Source organism: Eutrigla gurnardus (genome assembly GCF_963514095.1).
Source record: "Eutrigla gurnardus genome assembly, chromosome: 23".
Lineage (NCBI taxonomy): Eukaryota > Metazoa > Chordata > Actinopteri > Perciformes > Triglidae > Eutrigla > Eutrigla gurnardus.
The window spans coordinates 13377102-13385808 of record NC_139934.1 but is presented as its reverse complement, the minus strand read 5'-3'; the positions used below and the strand labels follow the sequence as shown (position 1 = coordinate 13385808).

Here is an 8707-nt window from a genome sequence, read left to right as displayed (position 1 = left end):
TAGGTCGTAAATGTTAAAATAATTACCCGTTGGTATAGAACTGGAGGAAGGAGATCGGAGTCAGCTCAAGGTCCAAACAGGGATTTAATCTTGATCAAGAGGAGAATTCACAGAGCAACATGCTGGTCTGTTACAATGTGTAGACTCAAAATGTTGTGAGACAAACATGATATTTATCCATCTTCTTGTGGGTGTGTTTTCACTCAGTTCACAGGGATGGAAGTCGTAAACTCAAATGTTTAACCAAACCTTGCATGGGTCTCAAACCCTACCTGGGTCATAAACCACAACTATGTCGCAAGGCACACATGGGTTGCAAAACACACACAAATGGCCACAGGCCACAGGTCACAGGACACATTTACCAAACCTTCTCATGTGTAAGTCTTCAGTTCAGATATCTCTCATCAAGAAGTACAAAATTTCCATATCAGTAAATAGTTACAAAATGCAATTTATTTGTTTTGTGTGCGGGAACACGAAACACATTTTTTCAAATGTTTTCACGTCCCTCAGCACGAAGACAATGCCAATGGAAAGTCAATTAAGATTATTTTTTCGTGATGGACACACAAATTAAACACATCCACATGACTATGCAACAGCCAGATCTAATGGTGTAGTATTAAATATTGAGAGACTACTCAAAGTACTTTCAACTATGAGAGTGTTCAACACCACATGTCCCAAAGTGTTGTGAAGTAACATGTTTGTGATGGTTATCCAAAAACCTAACTTATGTTGTGTAGCGTGGTGCAGGCACGTATGATACTTTCAATTGAAACACAATAATTTAAAAGTCGGGCTGAGTGAAATGAAAAAAATTGAAAGTTTGTATTCATGTACACAAATAAGTAGATTACTTGACTATTTCACGAATTGCCATGAGAATGTTGAAATGCCTCAGTATGCTTAAAAGAGAGTAGGTCGTAATAGAAAATTGTGTATACCTATTACAAATGGGCAAAAATTAAGGTAGGCCAAACATTATTAAGGAGGAGGGCCTCCTTTTCAATAAGTCTGTATATTTTGTGTGTCTTTGTAGTCTGGATTTGATGAATGGTATAAAAAGTGATAATATTTCACATCCCCCCTGGTCCAGCCATCAGAAAGGGGCTTCTAGAAACTTAGAAAAGTACTCCCTTTAAAGCATACTGAGGCCTTAAGATTACAATTTGACGTGTAGTTTTTTGTGTAGCAACACACTTTTTTTTACCCCTCGAATTGCTAGGGTTATTGTGGCCTCAATAAGATGGCCTACACAAATAATTTGCATAGCTCTTATATTAATCCATTTTTGTTCACCTATTACAGCACTCGCATAAAGTTGACTCAGTCATCATTGCATGTGAAAGAAAGCATCCTTCAGATGCTTTTATTGTGGCTTATCAAGAGCATTTTGACATTCCAAACATATTGGCATGCAAATTAATCTCGTTTCTGTGTTTCTTTGCCTTGTTAAGACCCAAATTGTTCCACAAACCTACAAGCCCTCAATGTACATGATACCCTCGAACACCAGAGCCAAAGGGGAAGAGACTCCTTCAAACTTCTTTCACCTCTTTAATTTGAAGTACTTCACACATTTAAAAAAGTATCTGCCACTGAGTTCTGCAGATTGAGATCAATCCAACAAATGGGGTTTGATGAATTTCGCTGATCACCAAACGTTTAAACACTTCCTACTTCACACAGAAAAGGTGTGATCGTTCAACCCAAGGTCTAAGAGTTTCCTACAGAATTATAGTGACTGAATTTTGGAACTGGACTTGGCATAACAGCAGTCCACTTCCATGCTTATTAATAGATAATCTATTGTTATCGATCACTAAAAAAGTAGTTAATAAGGGATTTTTTGGGGGGGGGGTGGGGGGGGGGGGGTGCATAACCGCTAAACACATAGGCTAATAGAGGTCTACCTCTTTACCCCTTTTTTTATACCATGTCTTTTTAAAAGTCATACTTTGTAAATCGTTTACACATTTCAACTAATATATTTCATTATTGTTAATAATAGTTCTATAATTTATGCAGGCTTTATAGGAATATAAAGACAAGTATTAAAGACAACATTTGGGTTGCAAGATTGTGAAAAACCTATTTGGTGTTCATCTTTCATCATAATATATTCTGTATTTTGAAATAGCTCTTCAGCGCTCAGCATATCGTCTTTGACTGCTGAGTATTTAACTCAAATTATTCGCAACTTGATTAGACCGTGTGGCTTTATTAGAAAGCAAGGACTGGAACACACATTTTTTACCGTTCAATTTCAAAGGCGGTGGCACTCTTCTTTGCTTCAACCAGTAAAGATCTATGACATTTCCTTAATGGCCACCACGGTGGTGAAGGTTTGGTAAAGTTTAGGTACAAAAACAACTTGGTTAGCGTGACAATATATTGTGGTTTGGCTTAAACACAAAAACATTAGTTACACTTAGGGGACCTGTTTAAACCAAGAGAATTTCGGGTCAACAAACCTTATGTATTGATAGGAAATGGGAAATGAATTGTGTCAATTATATATTATAGCTAGTGCTGCCATTGCTCTCAGACAGTCTTAAGGGGGTTTTCACAACCGAATAATCCAAAAGTATGTTTTTTTTACTGCTTTATAAAGCATTTATAAATGATTCATTACCCGTTGACAAAGCCTTTAGTAACAACTCATTAAACTTGGAACCACTCTCCTTTTAAGTATTATTTATACGTATGTATGGTTTATGCTACCATACAGCTAGCATGGGGCATGCATTACCAGCATATACAAGTGAGGGATACTAACACAGAGGGTGCCCTTGATGATGAGGAAAATAAGGTTAGATAGAAAAAGGGTTCAAAAACAAAGAATAGGTTACAGACCCTGTAGCGTCCCCAAGTCCCATTAATCAGGGAAAGTATCTTCAGCCATGCAGTCTCAGATGAGTTTTCACTTTTCCAGAGTGCTGGATGTCTATGCTTACTTCAATACAATGAAAATATAGTGCACAAATATACAATATGCTCAGTAGATCGGCACTGGATTTTATAATATTTCTTCGCTGGATGTGTATGCATTGCGTGAGTGAGGGAATCTCAAAGAAGTGCCAAATTTCATGACTGCTGAAACTTCCACGTTTGTCAATTAGCTCACGGTTATTTACGAAAAAGCAGGTTTTTTTTAAATGCGAATGCAAGGCTTTGTTGAAAATTGACATTTGTTTTTTTCGTAGCCCCATAGCACACAAACAAAATTCAAGGGTGATATCATCAGTGGGTGAATGTGACGCTGAATTGAATTATTGAAAGGTGTTTTTTTTGTTACTTATAGCACTTTGTTTAAAAAATGTGATGATTGTATACTTTGTATACAAGTGACTAAAATGCTAACACATTGTGCTGCAAACCCTATATGTTATTATAGGGTTCATTGTTATATAAATGTATGTTTTATGACTTACTGTACAAGCCATTGAGTTAGTGGGTAAAGCAGCATGCACTTTAGTTGTCTTTGGCAATAATAGATAAGCTCCCATCTCCTGTAAAGTAGCATCGACTTCAGCGAAAAAAACATGTTCTTGTCGCACATGTCTCGATGTCCAGAAACAATCATCCTGTGTCATGTGAGATAAGCCTTTCTCTGTCGGTTTGACAATGTTTCTCCAAAGCTGAACCATTTGACAAATGACATGTAGAGCAGTTTGTACATCAGTATATCATGGCACTGAAAATAAGACTATATTTTAACAACTATACACAATAAGAGGTTGAAATGGCTTTGTTCTGAGGGAGTAATGCGGGTTTGGGTTAGATAAGCCACGAGATAAAAAAAAAAAAAAAAAGTAACTAGGAACATTTAGTATACTAGTTTTTAAGTACTTTACTTTTTGTGAGTAATTCCATTTTGTGAGACCTTATACTTTTACATTTCAGAGAGAAATATTGTCCTTCTTACTCCACTCCATTAACCTGACAGCTGTAGTAACTAGTTACTTTAAAGACTAATGTTGTTACATGCAAAATATAAATAAGATGCACTGCTAGAGTTTAAACTAGCCAGTGTGATGATAGAATTGTGTAGGCTTCAAAGATTTTTATTTTAATATGCACTCAGTGATGCAAATCTTTATCTGTATACATGAAATCTTTCTCTGTGCTTGATTTGTAGTGATTGCTTGATTGGTAATGCCTTGGACCTCCACAAGGGGGAACATGAACAAAACTTCCTCATTTGTTGTATTTTAAGTAAAGACGAGTGATGAGTCTGTGTTTTCTTTCACGTTATTTTCCACCTTTTATAGGAATTTCTCAACATTTTTTGAAAAACTTTCTGTTAGCTGAGATTGTAGACCTGTCATGTCTGTGCCTTCAAACCCTTTTGCTTTCGCTCAGAGAGTTGCATAAGAAGATGGACATTAGCTTAGCATAAATACTGGAGGTTAGGGCAAACAGGCACTTGATTCTATCTAATGTTAAAAAAAAGAAGCCATCTTCTTTGCAGTCTCTCTGAATGTGGCCGCTTATTATGTACAGACAGGTTTATTGGGACGCTGCACTCAGTCATTGCACCCGACTGTTAGCTAACTTCCCTTAAAACCACAAATTGTCTTTCTACCATTTCTGTCGAGTGAATTAAAAAACATAGACATGAGCTTCCACTACCTAAAAGAATGTTAACAACTGTAAAATGTTGAACTGTTCTTTGAAGTAAAGGGTCTGGAGGCACATGTCAGGACATGTTTAGCATAGCTTAGCATAAAGACTGGGGATGAGGAGAACAGCTAGCCTGGCTCTGACCAAATGTTAAACAAAGGGGAGTTTTTATAAAATGTTGAACTATTCCTTGAAGGGTTTGACACCAGCAGTACGTGAAAACATATTGATATTTAGAGTCACACGTTAGTCCTAATGAAACAGCAATATAACAATGTGAAAACAAACATGAGGTCTACTGATATTTTACTGAAGTACTTTTTACATGCATAAACTTCTGAATGCAGTATTATTCCATTGTGGTACTGATAGCTTTAATAAAGGACCCAAGTCCTTTTCCACTTCTGTTTATTTATTATGTGACTACCCAACATAGTTTTCATAATTATAGTTTGATATGAAATATTTTTGTAGCACAACACTTTGATTGCTGTGCAGTGGAATATGTATTTATATAAAATATTCTCCCAAGCATATCAATAAATTGGAAGTCGCAGAAAAAAACTGTTCCTATCATGTCCTAAGCAGCACAATACAATTCTCACACATGTTCACTGTACATAATTAATAAATTCATTCATAATGACTCAGGCCTGGACAACAGGATGCTTCTGTATGGAGAGAAATGAGTCTCAATAAAGTGAAAAATACGATTGATGTTATTTGTGGATAGGAAGACACATTTGTGACCACTAAAAATGCTCATACATATTTGTGAATCTTATTAGCCACGCTAGCGGCTAACTGAATGGCAATGTCAGTCTGATGGTGAGTTGGTCCACCACTTTGTGATTATTGGTTCTTGTGATCCCCTGACATTTCTTCTAGCGCCACCATCAGGTCTAAATTTAACCTGCAAAACTAATGACATTTCCAGCATCAGCTGTACTTACAGTATGTATGTAAATGTAAGCATGTTTACATGCAGGTAGTGAATGTCATACCTGCTAAACATCAGCATGTTAGCAATGTTATTGTGAGCATGATAACGTGCTAACACCTACATGCCTAATTAGCCTCACAGGGCTGCTAGTAAACTCTTATACGGCATTCAGACCAAAACGTGATATAAATTTGTTGTGGCGTTACTCGCGTTGTGTTTATACCAAGCAACAAAGCAATCCGGCTATTTGCAATGAAAGCTGGTGACATGAAGCTAAAAACTATCTAGCTCTGAAGTGAACACGCTCCGGAGCAGGTACAGCGTAGGTTACCATGGTGATCTACTGACAGGACTACATCCACAGAGCTTCTGGTCAGTGCCACTGTCAGTGAGAAAAACAGCTGGACAGATTCATGCTCGGTTTGTCCCAACTGAGGACACCAAAATGGACAGCCATTATTTCATCTCACAAACTATAAGTCATAAATATATTTAATTATTGTGAGGTCAAGTATATAAGACTATATCTGCAGCAAACTTGAAATGACATACTGCCTGTCATTTTCTTCTCCTCTTTATATCATACATTTAAAATAGATAGATTAAATTCAAATTTGAACACTAACAATAGGCATAAAAACATACAAATCCTTGGATTAACATGAAGAAAATATTCATATCTATTTTCTAATAATTAAATTCAATTTTATTTATGGTGTCATATGACAACAAAAGTTATATCAGGACACTATACACATTAAGCAAGATTAGAACTGCATTATTAGACTTTTAGGCAGAAATCTGAAGCAGACCAGACTCTTGGGTTCCATCACATCTCCCATTGCATCCTGTTGTGCAGACAGAGGTACATGATAAGAATAGCTTCCTCCTGTCCCTCCTCGAAGTTGAAAGATTTTATTTTTTTTAATTTTTCACAATTGTATGATATATTTCATGTCATGTAATTATTGTACTTTGTATTCGAGGAAAATAAAGATCAAATCAAATCATTCTTAGGCATGGCCAACCACAGGAACTGGATTTATGACTATGCTGCTATAGACTCTGATTTGGAGCAGCCACACTGCAGGATGCCGAATGATCTGATGCCATTTACGTGGCATTTCATGACTCGAAACAGGCTCGAAAATCAATCAAACACCACCTGTTGGTTAATAACTTGTTAAACGCTATGTTGCTCCCTTCTCAACTTGCAGCACACACTACAGGTACGGATGCTGTAACATGCTGAAAGGCGTGGGCTGATGCTGCAGCCAATCAAGCGGACGTTTCCTCTTTCTCCATGGTACACCAACTCCCTTCCCTGTAACCCTGTATCCAATTACTTTGCCTTCCTTTAATGATGCCATGGCAACACAAGGCCGTGCTGATGCTATAGGGAAGTGAATGTTTGAGGTTGTACAAGTCATCAGGAGTCAGGTTTGTGGCGCCACCCCGACAGTAATCCTGTTTGTCCCCGTTCTCTCCTTCATGGTTTGGCCTTTTGTCGCTTATGGCCCCACATTTTGAAAAAAAGGGGAATAAATGACATAATCCGATCTCAATGGTTTATACTAGACATCACACAAATATCACACACTCGCTATTATTATTATCCATCCATCCATCCATCCATTTTCTACCGCTTATCCTGTATTCAGGGTCACGGGGGGGCTGGAGCCGATCCCAGCTGTCATTGGGTGAAGGCAGGGTACACCCTGGACAGGTCGCCAGTCTATCACAGGGCCAACATGTAGAGACAGACAACCATTCACGCTCACATTCACACCTACGGGCAATTTAGAGTAATCAATGAACCTATCCCCATCCTGCATGTCTTTGGACTGTGGGAGGAAGCCGGAGAACCCGGAGAGAACCCACACTTACACGGGGAGAACATGCAAACTCCACACAGAAGGAACCTGGGCCGACCCGGGAATCGAACCCAGGACCCTCTTGCTGTGAGGTGAGAGTGCTACCCACTACACCACCGTGCAGCCTATTATTATTATCATTATTATTATTTGAAAACATACTTGGCAATATACGCCTTTCTGATTCTGATGAAATACATCCTTATGTTTTATAATTAAATGAGAAATATGTTTTGAAAGACAATTATTTCACTTTTTGTCTTTAACAACAATTGATTGTTTTTCATTGTGGCATTTCCATGACACATTAAAAGTCAAATTACAAAAGAAAAAAATGGAGGTGCGGACCTGTTATATACCAGTGTTGTCCAGCAGAGAGCAGCACATATGTACAAAAATCATGGAGCTTTTTGACTTTTGGCCAGCAGAAGATGTGTTTATGAGACCAAAATGAAAAACTAATCGACCAAGAGTGCAGCATATTTTGTACTTTGTTTGACAGATACACATGTGACACATGTCTTTTAAGCACATCAGGCACCTTTTGGTTTATTACACTTGAATAAAAGCATTAAATCAATCAACTATTTCATATCCATTGGCCAATAGCATGGCATGATAACATTTCAGTTTTTTTAAACAAATTATATATAAAACATAATATTAATTACTACAACAACAGCAATAACAATAATAATAGTTTGCAAACAAAACACTGATTCTTAGGTTCAGGTGATTATTCACTAATAAAAACATGAATATTATATTCTATTTCTGCCCAAGAAAATACCCTTAAATTCTACACACCATTCAGTTGCAGTTCATAGTGATGTTGTAGTGTTGAACACACTCTGGTTAATGTAGAAACAGGTCACCTGGATATTTATATAAGAAAGAGCACAGAAATGGGTTATAATCCTAGTGTTTAATATCAGTTAGGACACTGGTGTAGTAAACAGTTATAATTAGAATAGTAGTGTGTACACTTACTGGTATAGACTCACAGAATGCATGGCTTTGATATGTAGAAACATAACAACGAAGTGTATGTGGTCCCCCTTGTCCCTGCTAGGCATTGAGAGACGGAGCTCATTAGCATTTAAAGGTGCAGGCACAGAAACAGCCTGTTCTCAGGAGAGCTCATTCGAGCAACTTTTAGACAGCTGAAATTCAGGACCACGGATGGGTTTGGGGCAATGCATATTGAAAACAGTGTTGTTGGACCTCTGACAGCTGTGTGAAATTGATGATAATCAGT

At 37.5% G+C, this 8707-nt stretch overlaps 1 long non-coding RNA gene across 1 annotated transcript; it reads left to right on the top strand.

The window, feature by feature from the left end:
• Positions 1-493: 493 nt before the first annotated feature.
• Positions 494-4241, top strand: LOC311008997. Its single transcript, XR_014596598.1, has 2 exons — positions 494-2389; positions 2461-4241. It is a non-coding gene; the product is annotated as an uncharacterized lncRNA (long non-coding RNA).
• Positions 4242-8707: the final 4466 nt, after the last annotated feature.